This window comes from Epargyreus clarus, unplaced genomic scaffold (genome assembly GCF_041222505.1).
Source record: "Epargyreus clarus isolate Ecla_fem2 unplaced genomic scaffold, WU_Ecla_fem_2.2 ptg000015l, whole genome shotgun sequence".
Lineage (NCBI taxonomy): Eukaryota > Metazoa > Arthropoda > Insecta > Lepidoptera > Hesperiidae > Epargyreus > Epargyreus clarus.
This window is the reverse complement of record NW_027332223.1, coordinates 4592373-4615259: the sequence shown is the minus strand read 5'-3', so window position 1 is coordinate 4615259 and position 22887 is coordinate 4592373. Positions and strand designations below refer to the sequence as shown.

Sequence of the window (22887 nt, the reverse complement as noted above, 5' to 3'; positions counted from 1 at the left end):
CTGTCTCCGTTGCTTCCATAAGTAGGTATGTACAAACGACCATTCTGGAAACTTCTCAACACTTTGGAATATAGTTGTAGTAACGGTGTTAATTAAACTAAATATAATACGCTTACAAATAAAAATAATAAATCTATAGGCAGGTACCAACCAGCGCGTATTTGTCGTTATTAATATTTGAGCGTATTATGTAAAATTTGTTGCCATAGCGAGCCGATGCTTCCTAAGCTATTCAAAACAAAATTAATTAGCTCTAAAATAATTTTCATCGGCACTACGAGGCAATATCGCGGCATAATTAAAATCTCCTACAAAATAATATTAAAGGCACTCAGCTTAATTTGCGAGCATTACGTACGCTCCGATGTTTATTGGCGTTGAGAAATTAATATTTCGCGCCGATATCAAAAGTTCACGCTCAACTAGCCACCCTCCGGGGTCGGTAATAACTACACTTGGACGAATTGTCACAGGTGAGCGGCGAATACGCTTATATTATTATTTTTTCACCTTCTATCATCGAGATCAAACGTCTCCGTGGAGACGGCGGGGAGCGAGGGGGAGGATTTTCGAATTATTCACGTACCATAAAGCGCAAATTACATTGGCAACACGTGCCGTGACGCGCGCAATATGCGGATGCTCCCGCAGGACTATCTAAAACAATCGCCACTGGGTGCCGCTGGGCGGCTTAAAATATTGGATGTTCAGTTGAGCTTACTTATGATATTAATGTTTTTCTGTTATCCGATACGTTCGATACGATTCTATATTTTTTGAATATTGTTCTCACTTTCAAATAACCAATAGATACCTATTCAATTTGTCGTATGTAAGTACATACAAAGCAGGATTTATCATCAAATTCCGCCCAAATATTGAACACAAGTTTCGCAAGCAGCTTATGTTAGATCGTTCAAAGGCAAATGTTTTCCGGGAAACAATTAATTCAGCGTCACTAAACAAATAGCGTTATTGGGGTTCGAATGCGGTAGGCATCTATACGAGCACCTATTAAATTCTGAATGCGAGGTTAATCCGCAATTACCGCCTAGTTATCGCCGGAAGACGGCGGAGATAGTTAGGGCCCGGAAAATATTCCGTTCACTAATTATTCCGCGTAATTAAACGCGAGCATTATCGTGCGACGCCGCCGCCACCTGCCGGCATTGTGCGAACGTGATTTACTGCGATCCCGCCGCGATTCCGTTGCGACTCCAAAGCGGATCCCCGGCTCTTTTTGCACCAATTAATTGTCGAATCGCTCGTATATATTAATTGCTATGAAATTAATGTGAAGAGCCGCGATCGATTAATTGCTTTTCATCGGACTTAACTAACCATTTTAATAGCTGCCGATAAATTATATACGTATAATCTGCGCTTTCTCGCCTCTTTTTAATAGTGAATGGCTTAATTAATATCCGACTTTATATTAATTTAGTTAGTGATTTAGTTCCTCCAATAAATTAAAAGTGCAAAATGCATGTAAATTAGAAATAAACATGCATATGAAGAACAGATATTTTTTTACCTAAGTATTTTTATACCTAACCCACAATTAATGTTTAATTAACCCACAATTAATATTAGTAAGAATTATATCTTCAACAGTCAATTTCCCGTAATGGATTTTTTAATACGGACTAAAAGATTTACTTGAGCACCAATACAGTATGGAAAAGATGTTTAATCTTATATAGATATAAATTTCTCGTGTCCCAATGTTAGTTACCGTACTCCTCCGAAACCTCTTTACCAATTTTCAACAAATTTTATATGCATAATTGCATATTCAGTAGGTCCGAGAATCGGCTACTATCTATTTTTCATACCCCTAAGTGTTAAGGGTTGTTCACCCTTAACATTTTTTTATTTATATGGCAACACAACGTTTGCCGGGTCAGCTAGTAAATTTATATAATGGCCCCAAAATATGATTACTATTAATTAATTATTAAGGTAAAGGAAAACATCGCGAACAAACGTACACGCCAAAGACACTTAAGCCCCATGGCCAGCAATACTATACCATTATATATACCATACTAGGTTAACGACGACGATGTATTTAAGAGGATGGGGACACATAAAGCACATTTCAAAATAGTTATAAACATACAGGTAGGCTACTCATACTTATTAACACATGCTAGTTACGACTTGTTGAGAACTTACCCTCTCACAAACTTAGCCAGATATTAACTACAAACATACGTCTTGCAATTTCGCTCCACGTCTAACGCGGGCAGAGACAGAATGCAAAACAGTAGCCCGCCCGAAGGCAGGGCAGATGAAAATAATACAACAATATGGGCCTCGGTTAATAGGGAGCTGGTCCACTCTTATTGCGGAAGCCAGCCTCTAATTTGCTCGGAGTATTTCCTCTTATTTTTGCGTCGCCGACGAAGATGATGTAGGTAGTAGGTAGGTTTACGATATTGCTTGTATATGGAAGAATAAAATGGATCAAAATATTTTTGTTATCAATTAGGCTATTTTTAGGAAGTAATAGATTGGCCGGTTTCAGAGTAGAGTTCGCACATCTCTGAGATCTATTTCTTTTTTCCTTTGCCAATGAACGCTATTTAATGCCAATTAATGCCTAATATAACCTACGTGTACGTACACGTACATACGTGGTCATGAGTAAAAACCCTAGTCGACTCGCAGCGTAACAGGTTCAAATTCATTCCACTATCCGTCATCAAATAACGCGTTGACGCGTCATTTATCCATTTAAACCGATTTATTTGCCCGAAATAAGTGTAGTCGTAAGAAAAACTACTACTGAAATGTAAAAAAGACAAATTTCAAAAGCAAGGAGAGAAAAATACCTATGCTCCAAAAATTAAAATAACGCTTTTATACTACACATCTACAGTAGGCTTTTTATACTACACATCTACAGTAGTTACTAAACAGAATGGGTGGTTTGAGAACCGACATAAACAAACACCGAAACTATATCTACTACTAGAACTAGATTTCAATTAGCACCTAAATTTTATATAATAGTTTTTATTTAATTCAGAAATAAAATAATCAACAAAACCTGCGTTGAACGTAATTACTTTTTATTTTTGGTAGGCTACAAGATTTTTAAATTAAGTACCTATAAACAGCAGCTGACCACTTAGTCGGTCGACTACAAGTTTGTTCTCTATTTTAATTATATAAAAAGTTAATTAAGCACCGTGTTGTAATTAAGGCGGCCGTTCTCCAAGTTACTCTTATTTTTCCAGCGTCGACTACAAATATGATGTTAATTCACTACTGTCCTGAAATTACTCATTGCCTATAGTATAACATAGTAGTAATAGGCTTTCTTTGTTCGGTGTTAAATTAAGTCATTCAACAATTCCATTGACTACTAAGAAATGATAGGTATATGTTTTTTATATACATATAATATTTACCCATAGGTACTCTAATTTTGGAAAATAAAATCGTGTTAGTACCTACGATAAAATTTTAATATATAAGTAAAAGTACCGATAGACCGAATGAATAACAAAAATACAATTTTGCTATCACTAATGCTCTGATATATTACAAAGAAACTTCTGAACAAAATCTGTTTACTTAAACGCCGAGAAAAATAAACTACAATCAATGGTCCGTAATATATGCAAGTATACATAAGTATAAGGTCATTAGTAATTACGAAGGGCTGGTGCGGACGCGGCTAAATATTTTCTCGAGGCCTGGGCGGGCGCCGCAGTAATTAAAAGAACGGAGGTCGACTCGAGGGCTGCTTCCAGGAAAATCAAAAATTATTGTCCACACATTTTCTTCGGGGAAAATATTTGGCCGCAAAATTAATAAAGATGCCCTCCTCTCCCCACTGCTATTTTTGGCGTACGGTGCTAAATTACGCTAGCATATTCCCACATAATCGATGAAAGCGAACATTAATTATAATTATTGCGAAAGCGCTTTTATAGCTCGACGAAATTTAAAATATTCCATAAAATATTTTGATTATGAATGGAAACTCGACGCAGGCATTAAAATGTATCCAGTTACCAAAAAGAAACCCATCTTCGTGGCTCGTACAATGCGGGAATATTTACCGTAATCGTAGCGCAAACATTAATCGCGAAAAGCATTTTGTTAATGAGGTAAAAAACAACCGGGCGTTGAGTGGCGCGTCATTACCGCACGGAGCGGAGAGCGTGGCGGGCGCGGGAGCGGGCGCGGGCGCGGGCGCGGCACAAAGCCACCGACTTAATGACACCTCGTGAAAAGCCGAGATGAGTTATTTTTGAGAGGAAAAGGCGAACGTCAAGTGGCGCGGTTGTTTTACGTGCACTGGTGGCGTTTTGTTCGAACTAACGAGGTCAATAGTTGAGTCACGGTTCGCGGCGCGTCGGTAACAAGTTCCGTGCGTTTGTTATTCCAAGACCCCTCTTACACTAGTTCATAACTTTTTGGCAACATACACGATAAGTGCGCTGGAATCAAAAGTTACGATCTAAACTATGCAGACGTTCGGATTATGTACCTACCATGACTTTAAAATAAGTACGTATCACCACATAACAATGTGAAGGGCGTGCGTTCGCTACTGCAATTATATAAAAAATACAAACATTTAATATACGCACATAGTATAATTTACAAGGCTATTGTGTACAAGGGAAAGCGACCGAATAAGTGGCTACTTTCACATTCCGTTCACATTTTCCAAACAAACAACCATGCATTAATAACTTTATAAAAATATTACCTGTAATTTATACATTTTTTTGTAAACCAATTTTTATAAAATTTTAAAATAATGTCAATGGGAAATATAGGTATCGACTCGAAATTTTTGTTTAAGTAATGCAAACCCATTCAGGATAGCCAAATTTTAAATTGAAGTACCCATTCAATAGATTTTACCAAAATTAATACATTCAAGTACTTAGGTATTCATATTAAAGTACTTCCACAATTACTCTGATGCAATGCAATGGATATTGTAAAACCATGAAATAATGATGAATACGTATGTGTAACGAAAGGAAACCGTATGCGTACTTACCTTACTTATCTACTAATATACCGTTAAGTACGAGTACATGACAGTTTAATAAAAAATATTTTCCGTAAATTTCAATTTATATCTGCCAACTATGTTTATCAACGATACCTACCTGGAACCATATAAACAGAGTAACAAAATATCGTATTCATTTTAAAATCTCAAACATGAAAGCATATACCCAAAAATGTTGGTACATTCGTACGTCATCTGTAAAATTGGAACTTCAAATCGAACGCGAATTGCAATCCGGAGCGTTCCCACGCCAAAAAACAAAACCGAAGTCACGTGAGCCGGTCGGAACGGAGCGCGAAAAAATCCTAGCGGATCGCATATCGCGCCCGCACAAAACGCATCTCGGTTTTCGTTCGAAGAAGTAATTAAAAAAAATTGGCCAAGTGCGAGTTGGACTCGCACATGGAGGGTTCCGTGCAGGCAAATCTTCATTAATTGTTTCTTTAGGATTTGTTATCATAGCAGCCATAGAAGTAAACGCATTGTGAAAATTTGAACTATCTATTTATTAGGGTTCAATAAACAGAATAAGCAAAAACCGCTGACAACTCCTGTGACCCTCATTTATTTTCAAGCTTTTTATTTTCAGTATTTGCTGTTATAGCGGCAACAGTTATACTACTCTGTACAATTATCAAGTGCATCTATTCTGTTCAAGTTATAGAGCCCTGTGTTAGACAAAGAGACAGCGGAGGCTTAGTAATAGGTTTCCGTTTTTACCCTTTAGATACGGAACCCTAAACGTAGTATAAGGTTGATCACAGGCACCGATAACTTGTGCTACCGTTTACGCGCTTTGTTCGAGATAATAATAAAAACTCAAACAATGGGGGCAGAATAAGACCGTCTGCCTCAAACACGCCCTACTTGAAAGATAAAAAATATTACGTGTAGTGGACGTGTTCGTCTTATTACGTTCCCAAGCTCATCGGAGTTTTTACCGCACTTATTTGTGCGTTCGTGGAAATTAATCCTCGTTTTATTTTTAATTTAGAGTAGTAGAGTGACGCAATTGCTATGGAAGTACGCACGGCTGTGCGTCCACCAAATTCTGTAATTATTACATTTACCCTGTAGTTAGGGAATGAATTTAGTTTACTATTTATATCTCTTTAGGACATTTTTTTCTTTTCTTAGTACTCAACCACGATATACTTACATGGTAATGCTACGCAAAATTGTATACTCCTACACACGGATCTATCGGTCAGTCTTAAGGTTTTTAAGTACCTACACGAAATATACTGCAAAAAATATACAATCATCATACATGTGTATAGTAGTCATTTATGTAAATTACTATACCGAATTCCTATTTCTATGTTACACACTAATTGGTTATTAAAGTTTAGAGTCAATTTAGAATAGATTCATGCATTTGGAGTCTATATTATTTGTCGATAGATTTGTCATTACAAAAAATCTAAAAAACTAAATATGAAAATATTAAATCAAGACCGGAAGGAGTAACTGGAAGTACTCACAAGTAAGTAACACGTGTATATCACCCTTATGTGGAATTGTTGTGTAAAACTCATGGAACTCACGACCTAATGAAAGTACAGTCAACCACAACGTTACTTTATTTTTTTTCTACCTCAAAATTGATTGAACATAATATTGTTTTAATATTCGATAAGATTTTTTTAAATCACAATTTGTAATGTATTCATATTTTATGGTATATATAAGTATTAAATATTTAATATAAAAAATAAAACGAAATAGATTTTTATATCTATATCGTGTACTGCAACGTTGATGAAAGTTATAAAACAGTGAAAATACACATGTTTATGCAAACAATTTTACCAACATCGAAAGTTAAATGAATCTGCAACTAAACTGAGAACCAACTTTAATTCGCATGCTAATCATATCGGACAAACACCGGCACAAATGGTCATCCATATTAATTTTTAGCACCTCACAGCAAAAAAAATGTCCAAAACTTTTCGAGTCCGACTGTACCGGCGCGCACCTGGGTCGCCGGGGGCTCTTATTCAAATGCAAATCAAACGTTCCATTTTAAAAATCTACCATCTCGGCACTCCTTGCTTCCGGAACGACTTATGTCCAATAGCTACCGATGGTATACTCTCCTGTCAACCAAATTGAAATCATAAAGACACACACTTACATACATTTCACTCTGTACCCGATTGGTACTTTCGTCAATTTGGTATTGGGTCAGATTGTCGTTTGGGACCTTTTAGGGCAAATTTCGAGTACCCAGGTGTGCTCCCGATCCGGTTAAGGGAAGCGGCCTTGTTAGGGATTCTCGTATAAAATGGTTTAATGGTTTGTTTTTAATTTCATTTTTACATTCACGACTCTACGTAGTAAATCGTTGACAATTGTACCTAATGATGGAGTTTTATTGGTAAAATTATTGTTTGTACTTTATTTTATTTGCTTGTTTTATGTATTTGTTATGCAATGCATGCTTTTGGATATTATTAATAAATTTCAACGCATCTAACGATAATATGAAAAGTTTGTGGTTCGTCTCCGGCAGCACCACCGCCACACCTATTTCTGCCTCATAACAGCAGTGTTAAGCGCTGCTGTGTTCTGTTTTGAAGGGAGATATACATTTTTGAGGCGTTCCAGTTTAGTCGTCAGGGGTAGCGGGGTATCTGTGGCCGACTTTTAGTAGGAATATCTAATCCTATCTGGGGTTGATTATGGTCCATGGGCAGCAGTAGCCACTTGCCAACAGGTGGAGTGCATGCTCGTCTGGTACTATTATATTATAAAGAAAAAAAATTAACAAAAAAATACAACCGACTTTTAAGTCACTACAAAGTAAAAAATAATTGAAACAAATGTTGGTTTAGTACATTTTCTATCATCATGCTAATATATGTATCATGCTAATATAATATTTGATAATCATTATTGAAATAACACGTGTATGAAGTTCAATACGTATTGAGACAAAAGGAATAAAGCGTGTTATTAACAATATCACCGTTGCATATGTTATTGTTCGATTGAACGTTGTTAGGGGCGAATAATATCGCTCGTGTAATGTATATTACATGCAAATACTAAAATGTTGCATTGCTACAATGTTACTTAATAAAACTAAAATTAAAGATAAAGCAATTTCTGCAAGCTTGAAGTTATAAATTATTTATTAAAGAATTTTAAAAATTGAAGTTGACGAAATTGAGGAATTTCTTTATTGTTTTGCACTTGGATTTTATAATTTTTAGATTTTTTTTTACTTTTGAATTTACACTATACCTAATCACGGTAAGTTTTATGTTTCTATTGTAATTATAAAGGTTCTTACAACAAAAAAAATTAAGTTGAAAAAATGTAAAAATCGTTTTTATTCACCCATAGTTTTTTGTTTCTTTTTTAATAAATTCTCAGGGTAACCGCCATCATGATAGTTCTTTACACCTACCTTTCCTACCTAAGTTTCTTACCTAGGAACAGATAGACTGATTAGTTTTAATATGGCATACATGGCGCACGGAACTCTAAAAACGAATCTTACGTGCGCATGCCTCGTAAAACGTGTGTACATCTCAATATATAAATTAATTTATGTGAGCGTCATTACCGCAGCTTGTTCCTATTGTTCCACCACTAATTGTTGTAGCCGTGCTCCGGGTGAATGCACCATGTAGCGTACACACGTCGCAATTGCAATGCAATTATTTTTTACACCATTATTTTTACTTTCACATATTAAACCACTAAATGCAAGTAATCTGGCGGATCATGAGGATAGTTCTCGCTTTTTAAATAACATTGATATTTTTTTATTTTATTATTAAGGGACCTATATATGACCACCGGAAATATTGTTTATTAAAATTGTGACTATCAGTTGGCTAGAATATATTTAATCATTTAATTGTATTACTGTTATACCTACCTCGTGTACTTAAGAATATATTATCTGTCTACTTATCCGAAAAGTTTATGTAGCTATGATATATTAGATATATCCGGAAATATCAATTCCAATAAATTCTTATCAACTTAAAGAATTTATTGAGCGGTCATAAATTTGAAATTTTACACCATTCACTTTGTCATAAAAAATAACATCATTATGGTGCTCCAAATCCCATTAGTAATAAAAAAACACAATCGATCATTGGACCTCACGCGGTAGGGCCAGACAGCGTGGCACCTTCGTATCTCTACCATCTATGCATTCCTATGTTAGAGTCAAATATTGGATGAAATATTCGAATAGCCAATACTACGTTTTATTCGATGTTCTATATTTTGCTCTACAAGTAATGAAATATTTAAAATTGCTTAGCACCCTATAGGTTTTGTCATCATATTAATAGCCATCGTAAATAGGTACTACTCGTAAAAACTTTGGATTTTTTTTATTAACACCACATAATCACCAACATTACACCGTAAATAATACAGTTTTTGAACTCAAATTTTACCAAGGTCCTACCTGCTATGTACCTATTATAATATCGATTACAAATTGTGTCAAGCAAACATTAAAATGAAAAAAATATTTTATAATTGGACAATGGACATGTTCATCCTTAAGTATCTAAAGTGAATATCATTAAGTAGGTACATAAACTAGTAAACGACCTAGGAATAATATTTATTAGATACGCATACTCGAAAAGAAACCAAGTTACAAGAAAGATTCTTTTCTACTAATATCGCATTAAGTTTGCGATAAAATACGTTAGCCTTGTTGGGTTACCAAGAGTTTGAGCATTTATCTTCGGCCACGCAAATCACAGAAATCGAATAAGTCACCCATAAAAACCAGCTTCGTCTGCGGACCGGGCCACACAAAGGGCTCATAGTTCGCCAATAATAATAATAGTTAATAGTTTTCTGAACATCTATAGAAACGTGATTTAGTGGACTCAAAAGTAAAGCAGTAAATCAAAGAGCTATCTCGGACCGAATCCAATACTCAATATAATAATCCCGAAGGACACGTGCTCTCTCATTACCCGGAGTTATTCCGTTCCTGATTTAAAATAAATAAATTTTATTGCGCCATCTGTCATAAAGGTTATAAAACTTGCCGTGCGGGTCGGCAGAAGTCAGCCTGCGTTCATATCATGCTTGACGTTTACTGTCGATGGAACTAAGGGCTTACTCAGACCAGTCGTCAGGTGAATTCGTTTGCTTGTCAAAGATCCCCAATGTCCATCAAGCCAGTGGAAAATATCTTCTTTGAGGTCTGAGCTTGCAGTCGAGTGCCTTCCCTTAAGACGGCAGTCAACAGCGTCACTTCCCAATATCGCTTGCCAAAGTCGCTCGCCGGTGGTAGTCGATTTAATGTAAACAATGCTCAGAGTCAGCCTACAGCTAAAAAAACTCGACAATTATCTAGTTCGCCGAAGATTGGAGACTGCCAAGTGTAAGCAAGCCCTTATGTTACTGTTAATGTCATAAGTGATGGTGTTTCCTCATTACGAAGTCGACATCCGATTTATAACTTGTCAAATTTATGCGGCGCGCTATAAGTCTCCGAGACCTTTTTTGATGGCCATATTAACCTCGTACGGTAGACAATATGGAATCGCGTATAAGTGCTAAGAGCATGCTTATGCATATTGCATGTATAGCATGGACATGGAAATCTTTTCAAAGTTTATTGATCTAACACCAGAGATTAGTATGTGATTACGTCATCAGTTACGCAAACATTACATTGGCTAACTACACACTTTAGATTCATTTATTGGATCTACAAAACAAAGATATTATAATAAACGTTTTTTTGTAAAATTCGTCAGCCTTTGTATATGTAAAATTAGTTCCAAAATAGCTGTACTGGTTATAATATTTCCCAATTATGTACGTAGAGAAATGTCTCTTCTGAAATAATTAGTCTTCTTGTAGACTTGTATAACTACTGGTAAATTAATTATGAAAACTGATTACTTGAATATACGCCTATCTGAAATATACTTACTTTGCAAATTATATCTAACAAATTTATAATATTAAAACTAAATACCTAAACTACGCACATCCAAATGAGCATACCAGTTCCTAACATTAATCCTGAAAGTTTATTATGGAAATAGAACGCCATATACTATTAAATTGCAAGTGATGTCTTGTCAAAAGCGTTTAATAATAAAGGCAATGATGCTTGAAAAAGCTCCACTCGTGAAGTTCAATTACATATCCCAGTGTATAAATGAAAAAGTGGTTACCACTCGAAACTCCATCCAGGCAAATTAAATTCATACACGAAATGTAATAACAGTGGGCATCAAAAGGCCTCGACTGTCCGTGCGGAGCTTTCCTTTTAATTAGACCCTAAGTACTCGTTAAAAAACAAGATCTTCCCAAACAGACAAAGCGCGTACTAACAAACATTGCGAATGTAAAAAACGTTGGATAAATAAGTGGAAAAATACAGGTAAGTCCACGAGGGGTTTTGTACGGTCCGGCCGGCCACTTAGGTCATCCTGCGAAATAAAGGCCCAAGTTTTTTATATCGCTTTTAAATGCGAAGCCCGTACGGCAGTCAGACCCGCCTCATCCCCTTCACGATAATGTGAAAGGAAACAAACGAAAGAAAATGTTGCCGAGCGCCCGTTCACTTTTATTGAAGTCTTGTACGTAGTTTCGATTGCAAATAGTTCGAGTAATTCAGTTAGCTGGCTCCGCGAAACGAATAAAAATTGAACACTAAATGACTAACGGACAAGAGTTTACCTGGAAAATGCGATTTACTAAATCAGCGAGACGTATAACGAGGTAGTGCAGCTGTTTAGACACGCGACTCGCCATTGTATGCTTTGCAACTTATTTCAATTCTGATTAAATTTACAAAATTGACTATTTATTTTTATATGATTTAAGTAGTGAATGAAGTTTGTAGTTTAACCGAGGTGATGTGGTCACGGACATATTATCGCCCATGGACATCTATGACTTTATTATTACTAACTATCACAACTCCACATAGATCCGGATTTACCTGAAGCTGATCAGAGATGCGTTGCCATTTCTCAATTCTAAGCATAGAATATTATAGATATCTCACCTTGTAATTGAAGGAAGCCATTAAATGGCTTAAACGGCTGACAATGATGTCAGCCATTTAATGGCTGTCATGGTGTAATTTACGCGGAACAATGCCAACATGCGCAGTTAAGTGGTGCAAAAACGAACGAACGAAATCAAAGAAAAACTGCGGAGAAATATCGTTTCATTCGTAAATGATCTAGTAACTACATTTTTTTTTAATTTTAAACACGAAAATAGATGAAAGTGACAAATTCAATTGTCAAAAATGGTTACATTTTCTCATTAGGAGTGAGTTATCTTTACTAATCTATCGTTCTAAGATGGTCGCCTCTAAGTCAGGAGAAATACATACCACCAAAACGCAGAACTGCTTCACGATAGAAATAGATTTAGTGGTACCTTGCCAATCGCAGATTCTACCACCTTTCCAAATTTTCATTTCGGCAAACAAATTAATTATTTGACAGATCCGCAAACAAAAACGCACGGTGCCTGCTACGGACGGGTTCCCGACACCGAATTTATATAAATCTTGGCTTGTTTGCGACCACCCGCCTTTGATATCGAAGTTCTCGTGTGTGAAGCTATACGTTTTCAATTCGGCCACCGAGGGAGGGTTAGTGCGCTCGACGGTCACGAGGGGGCGCCACTGAGTGTTTGAAGCGGTGATTAGTAATGCGGTGGGGGCTTATGGCGAAATAATCTTAGTGGAGACGTTAATGAGAAAACATTTTACTGGTCGCCAGGGGTACTTGACGATTAATTAATTTCTCTTTCGGTTTTTCTGCCCCGAGGTTCAGCGTGGTTGGCATCGAAAGCCCGTTACGCTTAAGTATCCATTTCTTAATTTTTGTGAAATATTAGCGGTAATTTGATGCTTGAATATTTTTACACGCGTACCCTTACATTAGGATTACATGTATTTTGAATACTCACCACGACGAGGTTATAAATACGAGTACTCGAACTAGAACATATCTCAATTCTAAATTTGCATATTTTCCTAGCCGAGAATCAAACCTGGAGCCGTTCCGCGACGCCGATATTTATTATGTTCCAAATCTAAAGTTCTAAACTTTTAAAATAAATCAGTGATTTTCAGTATCCATAATTAGCTACTAATAATTATAATTATAATTTTCTTATAATTCTTAGAAGGAAGTAAGTAATAATTAGGTTACAGAACAGGGCAGTGAGTGCGAACGGTAAATTCCCATTGTCGCGTTATCGCTGGGCCCCAGGCGTCGGAATATTAGGAGGCAACTTTAATTCCCTGATGCTAGGCAACTTTTTAATTTCGTCTAGTATTTGGAGATTTTTAATTTTGCCTTATTTAAATATTTAATGGTGTATTTAGAACGAATTTTAGCTCGCTACTGAGTTCGTTTTAACGTGCCTCTAATTTCAAAGATTTTAACTAATCATTATTTACTTTAAGAATCAAGGAGCGAATGAAATGGAAAAGTCCAATGCTTAGATTTCCACTAGGCTTTTGAAAAATTCCGAATCTTCTAAAAAAACCTACCCACTACAAATTGCACTATGGATTTGAATTTTTTCATTCTAGTAGGAAATTCATATGAATAATGAGTAGGAGTCTGGTTATGACCAGAATCTTATTTTGATATAAAAGATAAATATAATCAATCGCGAATCGCGTGGTGCAGTAGTCACAAACTCACAATAATGCTAAGAAATATGTCTGACATCTGAAAATCGTCTTAGAACACGAATAATGCTAATCTTGTCCGGTAATCCAGCTAATTTCAATAGTTACGATTTCAATCACGAAAATCGTCAGTAACTCCGGCACCTTAACTCAATCTTGCTCCAACGGGGATGCACGTAGCGAGCGAGATAATGCCGGGCCACGTGCGCTCGCACACTCCATCGAATCGCAATACGTACCCAATCAGGATTATACAAATTCCTCGCGGCTATCCGGGGACGGGAAAATAATTACGATCGAGCCGAGTTAATCAAGTGCTGACGAGAATTGAGGAAAAATTCCCTAATATACTGCCCGTTTTGCCGCATTGTTGTTGCGTTTGTACTGGGCTAATGGATCTGTCTGATGACTATGGCTGGTTGTCTACTCTAGCTACGAGTTCTTGTTAAGTTAAGGGTATTGTCTTTAGGAGTAGGGTGGAAGAATGTTCAGGTAATTTCAGCTTATCAAAGAACCAGTATCGCGTTCTAATGCGATATCATCCAAAGTCATACTTCAAATCGTACTGCAAAATTGATGTAATCTGTCCTTTATTGTTCATTTCGTAATACATTATGTACAATGTTTTAAATTTCTTATGTAATAGAATTTGTATGCCTTCACAAATATAGAGATAGCAGCAACTCGGAACAGTGAGTAAATTTTACCTAAAAAGATTAAACAGACATTATGCGATTATTATTTCGGCATAATTAAATGAAAATGTGCGCCAAATGAGCTCGAATCACACAGAGACGAATAATTGACGCCTAAAGGCCAATGTTCACTGAACGTGATGAAGCGTCACTCAACACATCAGTGGGTTCTATGAGCGCCGATGCACCATTGCACACCCTCCGTGTGTCGAATGTAATATGTTGAAATTGGAAAAGAATTTTGTCTTCGTTCGTTTATTTTTACTAGACGGCAATCCTTTTGTGCAGTATCTTGGTAATACTGTAGACACCCAAATTCCATACTAATGTTAGGTCGTCTATCCTCATTTTTATGGTTTATTAGATACAATACAGGTCTGTGGTTTAAAGGTTTACTTATTTAACACATGACATATGAAATCATTGTTTTTTTCTACTTCAGATCGATTCTCATCCTATTTTGAAGTTGATTTACTTCGCGTATTAATAATCAATCTATCCAATGTTTGCCTATTAAAATATCGATTGGGCAGAAATTGTCAAATGTCGAACTTTGGTGAGCAAAACATTAGATATATTGACGATATGCCAATAGGCATTAAAATGCAATAATATCCACTACAAGACTTCTTAAAAAGTTTAATCATCACATTTTTCAACCACTGTGACGATGTTTCCCTTATAATATCCAGATATTTCTTTATCAAGTTTCCATTTAACTTTTAGAAGGATCCTGAGGGTCTAAGAGGGAGTCTAAGAGGGTGATCTTCGAACTTTGACGAAGAGCTTAGATTTATTTAGCGAATAAATTCCAATGAATACAAATTGCTCACTCCTTAAGAATTTACCTTAAAGGAAAAACTAGGACGATAGATAGAATTGTATATTAATATTCAAAGTTAATTAACGATCTAGAAAATACGGTTTTAGCTCTTATTTCAGTTTTAATTAGACGATATTTTTCCTAAGATGATTACATAGAAAATTAAAAAGTAATATTGAGAACTAAAATAGTTTGACGAAAAGATTTTTTTTATTAAAAAAACGTTTAATATTTTATGACTGAAGTTTTCATAATCTGTTAATATATGTTCATATATAACATTATAATAGTGAGTACACATTATTAGTATTTTATATTTATTGTGATACGGCCAATGGCCATATCAATTTACTCAACCCGTAAACTACAACAAACAGTTCCTTAGGATTTTACCTAAATTGATTTACGTAAAGAATGAACTAGCCGTACATTCGCAAAGATTGCCTTTTGAAAACGGCAGATCGTCTATTTAGCCAAAAGACTCGTCAGAGCCGCGTTTAGGTTCACTTAGCGAATGAATGCGGACTGCGTTGTAGAGGCAAGGCATTCGAACTGTCTCTACGACTATTTGTAGTACAAATGGACCAGGATTTCAAGTATTGGTTACGGCTTCAAGATAAGATATGATAATTCAAGTAAGATAGCTGGCGTATCTAAATTGGTTCCTTAGTACATATAAAAGTTAATATACAAAATTAAAATAGCAAAAAAAGTGCAGTCCACCTGATAGCAAGTGGTTACTACCGCCAATGGGCCTCTGTAACCAACTTGTTTTTTTTTTTATAATATAGGAGTAGCAGACGAGCATGCAGTCCACCTGATGGTAAGTGGCTACTGCCGCCCATGGACATCTGTAATCAACCCCAGATAGGATTAGATATTCCTACCTGAGGTCGGCCACAGATGCACTGCTACCCCTGAGGACTAAGCTGGAATGCCTCGGAAAAGTATGTCTCCCTTACCACACCCTTCAAAACGGAACACAGCAACGCTTAACACTGATGTTATTAGGCAGAAATAGGTGTGGCGGTGGTGCCGCCGGAGTCGAACCACAAAGGGTTCTACCACCTTTAAACTCCGTATAGAACAGGGTTTTTAACTGAAGCCGAAGTCAGATTCATTGAAATTTCGAGGACTAAGGTGGTCACCACATATACATATCAACAAGCATCTAATAGCTGAAACGCAAGAACGATAATAGTAGAAATATGATTATGATCTTACGTTTTTTTTTATAATTTTAAGTTTTTATTATAATTAGGTATATAAACAATCACAGATACGTTTCTTTATATTAATTATTTATTATTTGATTTATATCTTACATTTTGACGTCACCGCAACCCTGATCTCTACAGTCGGTACCTCAAAATTTGTTGAACTAGCCACAGACTTATTTAAAGGCAATTATCTAAAATTGCAACGCAATGTTTTTATCCTCGTTAGTAACCATTTCTACTCTATAAGAGGTTACAGCCATCAGTCATATTTTCAGTTAACTCCGAATAAAATTAGTTTTAAAACAACACATTTTAAGCCCAAATTGATTGAAGATACCGTTTTATTTTCGCCAACCCTTCCATACAACGTAACGTAAGAACTTATGAGACGCAACCCTAATCGCGCAAAGCTCCGTCAACCAATTACTCTGAAAGACTCCGACATGGCGGAGGTATTTCAATTTAGCTTATTGGCTCATGTGCGCCGGGATTTTGACAATTTTTTCCTGGTCCGTCTCTTTTCCAATCCATCTATCAGGTGGATATTTCTCAAAAAATATTTATGTTAGAAATGCTTGGCTTATTTATATAGTGACTAAAATGTGGGTACATTTGTCACGCAATCACTTAGGTTCACGGGTTTGAAGTGATGGATTTTTTTTATTTGAATTATCGATTAAAATATTTAGGGGTGGTATTGGTGGTATCGCAACTGCAACAGCCATACTTTAATTTCTCTTACGTTTCAATGTTTTTGCTGCTATTTTCTGGTTAGTAAGGTAAGGTACATATTAAGGTTTTTAGTCACAAGATAGGTAGTAAAATCCTCGGGGACAAAACTAAATTTCTGCATTTTAACCGGGATTTTTGTTCCATTTCGAGATGGTCACAAATGTCCATAGACCATAGAACAGACCATAGACCAAAACAGACAAGTAGCGCCTTCGTTTTCTACTTGTAAGATGCTTGTATGTACAATATAGATAATAAAAAAAAACATTTCTTAAATAAATATTATAAATATCTATGGTATTTGTTTATTTAACATACGATACGTAATTCCTACTCCTATAAATTAATTGATTTGAGATTTTAATTTTGGTATTATTTTGGGTCATAAAATAAGAATTTAAGGACCTATTATCAAAACACACTTTCAACCATAACTATATAGAGATAGAGTTGCACATAAATTTTAGTATTACCACATAATATATTGTGTGAATGTGTGTTATAAAAAGTATTAGTAATAGCTGAGGTCGTGACCCGCCACGCAGCTGCAAACTGCAATGCAGATCGGCTTTTTCATAGTCCAAAATACTCTGAAATGTATATCAAACAGAAATATATATACCTGAACTTCTACACAGAAATAAATTCAAATTTATAATATACTTTGGCTAGCGTCTTATCTATTCAATTTATAGAATTAACCTTATTGTTTACCTATGCCATATCTGATATACTTGAACCAATTGAATAGGTATATTTAATGTTGTTCAAGTAGAAAATAGAGGTGCAGTCCAACTGATGTTAAATGGCTAATACCACTTCTAGACTCAAAAAATCTATGTTTCTATCTATGTATGTTTTAATTTACTTTTGCCAAATTTAAATAAAATTAATATAATATCTATAACCTGTTTCATTAAAGGATATAATACACAATGGGCTCTTTTTCATATGTTTCTCGTTTACACATTATAGAGCAAGCAAGGGATACAAAGATTTACTGCTATTTAGCTTTACAGTATATATAAATACAAGTAATATCGAAAGTATTTGCTGTGCAATAGTTGCACTAATTCGTCGTGTACCGCGCGCTATCAAATTCTGCTTCATTAGGCGGCGGCGAGCTATCGACGCGTCCATTTTTCACGCCACGCACTATCCGACTCACTAAATATTTGCAACAAAATTAAAATATTTTTTATTCAGTACACATTACTAAAAGGTTTTTATATAGTTAATTGTATCAGGCGTTACTTTACGGAAATCCATGCTATTAAGTTAAGATTAAAACTACTTCCCAACAATCCGCTACAAATACATGATATATGATGGTAATAATAATATGATGGTATATATTTTAAACCATGCAGTATGTACTACCCTCCCTCCCACAAAGGATGCGTGCAGATGCAAAAATTAAAAATATACATCACCAGACATACCACAACCAACGTGTTTCGTTCCAAAACGGAGCATCATCAGGGTAAGTTGACTCTACGACAGTTAATCGTTAAGACTTAATCTTAACTTAAGAAAAGGTTATAACATGTCAACAATTTACTATTTATTCGTATGTTTTCGACTATTTTATTAAACGTAAAGTATTTAGTGTAAGATTAACAACATAAACATAACAACATAAAGTTAATGATACCAATATAAACACACATAACAAAAGGGGTTGAACCAAAAACTCTAGCAGATTGGTTTATTAAAACTTCGTTAAAAAAACTACACCAATTATCAACAAAAGCCCCATAATTAAAAAGTTCCTTCTTTCTATCAAAACAATTGAAAAGATATCAAACAAAAGCACTTCATAAAATCAGCCCAATCCCTCCAACTACCACAGGGAACACCTACCTGCACAGTAGGTACCCACCGATTTAATTTACACTACCCCCCGCCAATCGGGGACAATATTCAAATAAGGCTTCATCTATTAACGGACCCCATCGCGACATGTTCCATTATCTATCATTTCCATCTGCAGACCCTCTGGTTCTACCCCCGTCCTACGTGTCACATCCTAAGATTTTTAAGGGAACGTAATCAAATCAAATAAGCCGCGATAAGACAAGGGAATTAATTAAAACCCAGGTAGACGCCTCACGGTTTTATTTTTTATTTGATTAAACATTTTCATTATTTGCACGTTTCTACCATTATCAATATGTAGCTAAGTAGTGAAATACTTAGATGACGTATGTTTTCTTTATTTTATTAATAAAATTGTTTTTTTTTAATTTTATGTTGTCCGTAGATTTTTGCTAACTGTGTTTTGTTAAAAAAAAAAAGACACATACACGCGTCGACATGACATTAAAAACCAAGCCCTTTATATCTGGTCAACTCGCTATCGTATAACGATAAACTGTGAAAAGTTATCGTGGCCGAATGCACAATCCTTTAACATTTTCCAAAACATAAAATTCGTCGTTGGTGTCGCCTCGCATTCGATTGAAATCTTACCCCAATCTGCGGCGAAACAAGGCGGGTCGACGGCAGTTTTTTCAATAACCCTTAAGGATCCCCGCTGGGCCGCTCAAACACATGACCTCGTCAATCTGCGTTATGAATGAATACATTCCTCGTTTGCTCCTGACAGTTCTATGACTTCTCTCATTATTACTATGGTACGCCCAACTCTATTACGTGGAAACTCGGCTTTTTGCAGATTGGAAACGTTTCAATTTTATTGGGAATTTTTAACCGTAAAAAGATGGTTCAGTGTGGTATTGGATATTTCTCTGTTGAGTAAATAGCTGATAGGCGAAATTTTAAACATTTTATTTCAAAGTTATTAAAAAAAACTGTATTACGTTACAACTACTCACTAGTTGTTTCTGCATGTAAGTATTTAGTATATTTCAAAGTAATTACTGCTAAGGTCAAATATAAAGAAATACTCAAAAATCTTAAAAGACTTTGGGGTCTTGTTAAAATCGAGGTATACGAGTGCTTCAACAAAATGTTTCCTTACGAATCAGCTACAAGTAAACTTTGGGTCAAACAAGTGCTTCTACTGTTTTAATTGTCGCAGTTCTATTTTTCCAGTGAAAAATATTGCAGTTTACACTATTTTATAAGTTTGCTTTGTACCTAGAAATTACATAAAAATGTTTGTTAATTTATTATAAAAAAGTTCAAAGAACGCCAGACTCAATAAAAATACAGGACCTCAATGTCTTCGCAATGATCATTTCCTTTCCTTACCTAACAATCTGAAGTACCTATCTTCTGGTTCAAGAACTAACAAAAGCAATAAATATACGAGTACCTAGTACTTTTTACCTTACCATGTAACTTTAAGGCGTTTATAATCAATTCCAAGCAAGCATGCAATTATATGTAATATAACATAGAAACATTAGCAGGAAATTATCAGCATTAGCAGAAAATTATCAGCATTAGCAGAAAATTATCAGCATTAGCAGAAAATTAAAATAATCTGCTCAGTATAAATAAGCGGTCAATCGGTCAGTCACCCTAGAGTTCAATTTAGTTCAAACTCCCTAAACTTTATCATGGATCCAAGCGTTGAAAAGCTTCCAAAACTCAGGTAGGTATAACCCTGCCACGCCACATACCCAAAACTCCTGTGAGACAGATACATCCACATCAACTTGATCGCAAAAAAATTATCGGCTATTTTGATTCCAGTTTTAATTTTTCAGAGCGGGGGCACCGCAGGTCGCGACGTGATTTGATGGGCTCGCTTTGTGCCCGATGGAAATAATATCGCGCCAAGCACGGATCATTGGAGAGCGAGCTGCACTTTCGTGTATTTTCATTTGCTGTAACTCGACAATGCGAACCGATTTAAAATATTGCATCGACTTAAATTTTCGAAATAGAAACGCGCTTTAAAATGATGGATGCGGGCTTCCGGCGCATAGTTCGAGTTTGTTCGTTACGTTACTCAAATCAAAATAAAAATGTGTCATGAAATACTGTGTTCGAATACTGAATTGGTTTGGTGGTTTATAGATGTTAGGAATCTTAATAACAATATATTTCTGGATGTAAGTACAGTAACATTTTTGCTTTCGTTATCTTTAGCTCAGTGGACAACTATTTAAAAAATCTCATTATCATCAATAAAAGAACGTTAAACATAAAATGCATTTCACATGTTTTATTAGGTATTGCTGAATCAAGCGATCTTCAAGATATGTAACTTCCACTAATATCAATTTAAGTTTCTACGTTCGTACTAACTTAAATATATGTCTATTCATATTCTTCCCATATTTCTGCCATAGGTATGTACATCATCGTCCTTTTGGTGCCAAAGATCAGATAGTGACACCAATTGTCCAACCACGGAATGGTAGAATACCACCTAAAATATATAAACCTAATCAACAAATAAAATTATGGTCAAACCTTTACAGCTTAGATGTAAATAAAGGTCGTATCATATTTCAGGTGGCACTGGTTTTGTAGGTCAATAAGTCACCAAGCCAGTTTCCGCGCCGCGATACAACCTATACACATGTAAATTTATAGTCAACTTCGTCTTTGTATCAACCTGACAAAACAAGGGTGCAAAATGAAACAATGGCGCATCAACGCAACTCACCCCTCGATGGAAACCACAGGAGGATATCATAAATGTCGGCTTAAACACTCGTCTCGGCGGATAGTAAATAAAAATATAATAAAATAATAAATTCGACGCAACATATGGGCCGAGACCAATTCGGAGCTGAAGGGGAGACTCGTGGGCCGACTAGTTTCCCGATTTTGTGTCTTGATGTTTTCATTTTGTTGATATTTCAGCCTCGCCAAGCCCGCTGCGGAACTGATTTCTTTTGTTTCAGAAAAGATTTTAAAATAAGAATGTTTCGGGAAAAACTTTTACGACATAGCAACGGGTTATCACAATTCACAGCTTAACTAAACTTGTAGGTACGAGTATATCATTTGGATTTGATTATTTGAGACCCTGATTCCAATTTTTACCATCTTAACAGAGCATATACTTGTAAGTTCGACTGTTTTGCCGAAAGTTAATTCAAAAAACCTGATCTAAAAAATTGTTTCTAAAAAGTTTTACATTATAAGTCATTTTGTATTGTAACAAAATCTTTTATTATTATGAATAATGTTTACTTACTCTAATTTGCTAAGCGAGAGCTCGAATGAAATTTTATATTAAAAGTAAAACCCATCGTAGCCATACATGACATGGATTCATTTAAACTTGACACACGTCGATCAGTCTGTCAACCGATCGAATCAAAAGCCACAGTGGCACAATTGTATTCGGGGAAAGAGTCCCCACATTTGTCCAAAATAATGTTTTATTGTTAGATATTGTAGTTATTTGGTTATTCGATAAATTTATCGCTTCTTTAAGCTTTAACTTTTTTGCCAATGTATTGTTGCTAGCATAATTAATAAGGGATAAATCCAATATCCAATTGGAAACTAACTTAGTCTCAGAAAACTAGTATAAGTAAGCTTTACTTTGGTATATAATTAGCGACTACATCTACCTACTATTCAATTGACCATAAGTGGTCAATGTCGCCTAAGAAGATTCAAACTCAAATATATTACAAACCCTACCTAAAGTTCTTTCCCATTCTAATAGCTGTGGCGGTAGTGCTACCACATTAAATTTTATTCACTTTTCTACAAGTTTTAAAATTGAAAGTTACAAAAAGTCAAACATAAGAGATAGT

General features: G+C 35.5%; 1 long non-coding RNA gene across 1 annotated transcript in view; it reads right to left on the bottom strand.

The window, feature by feature from the left end:
- LOC140748355 (uncharacterized) overlaps window positions 1-22887 on the bottom strand; it is a 364249-nt gene that overhangs the window by 232338 nt on the left and 109024 nt on the right. The window lies entirely within an intron of this gene.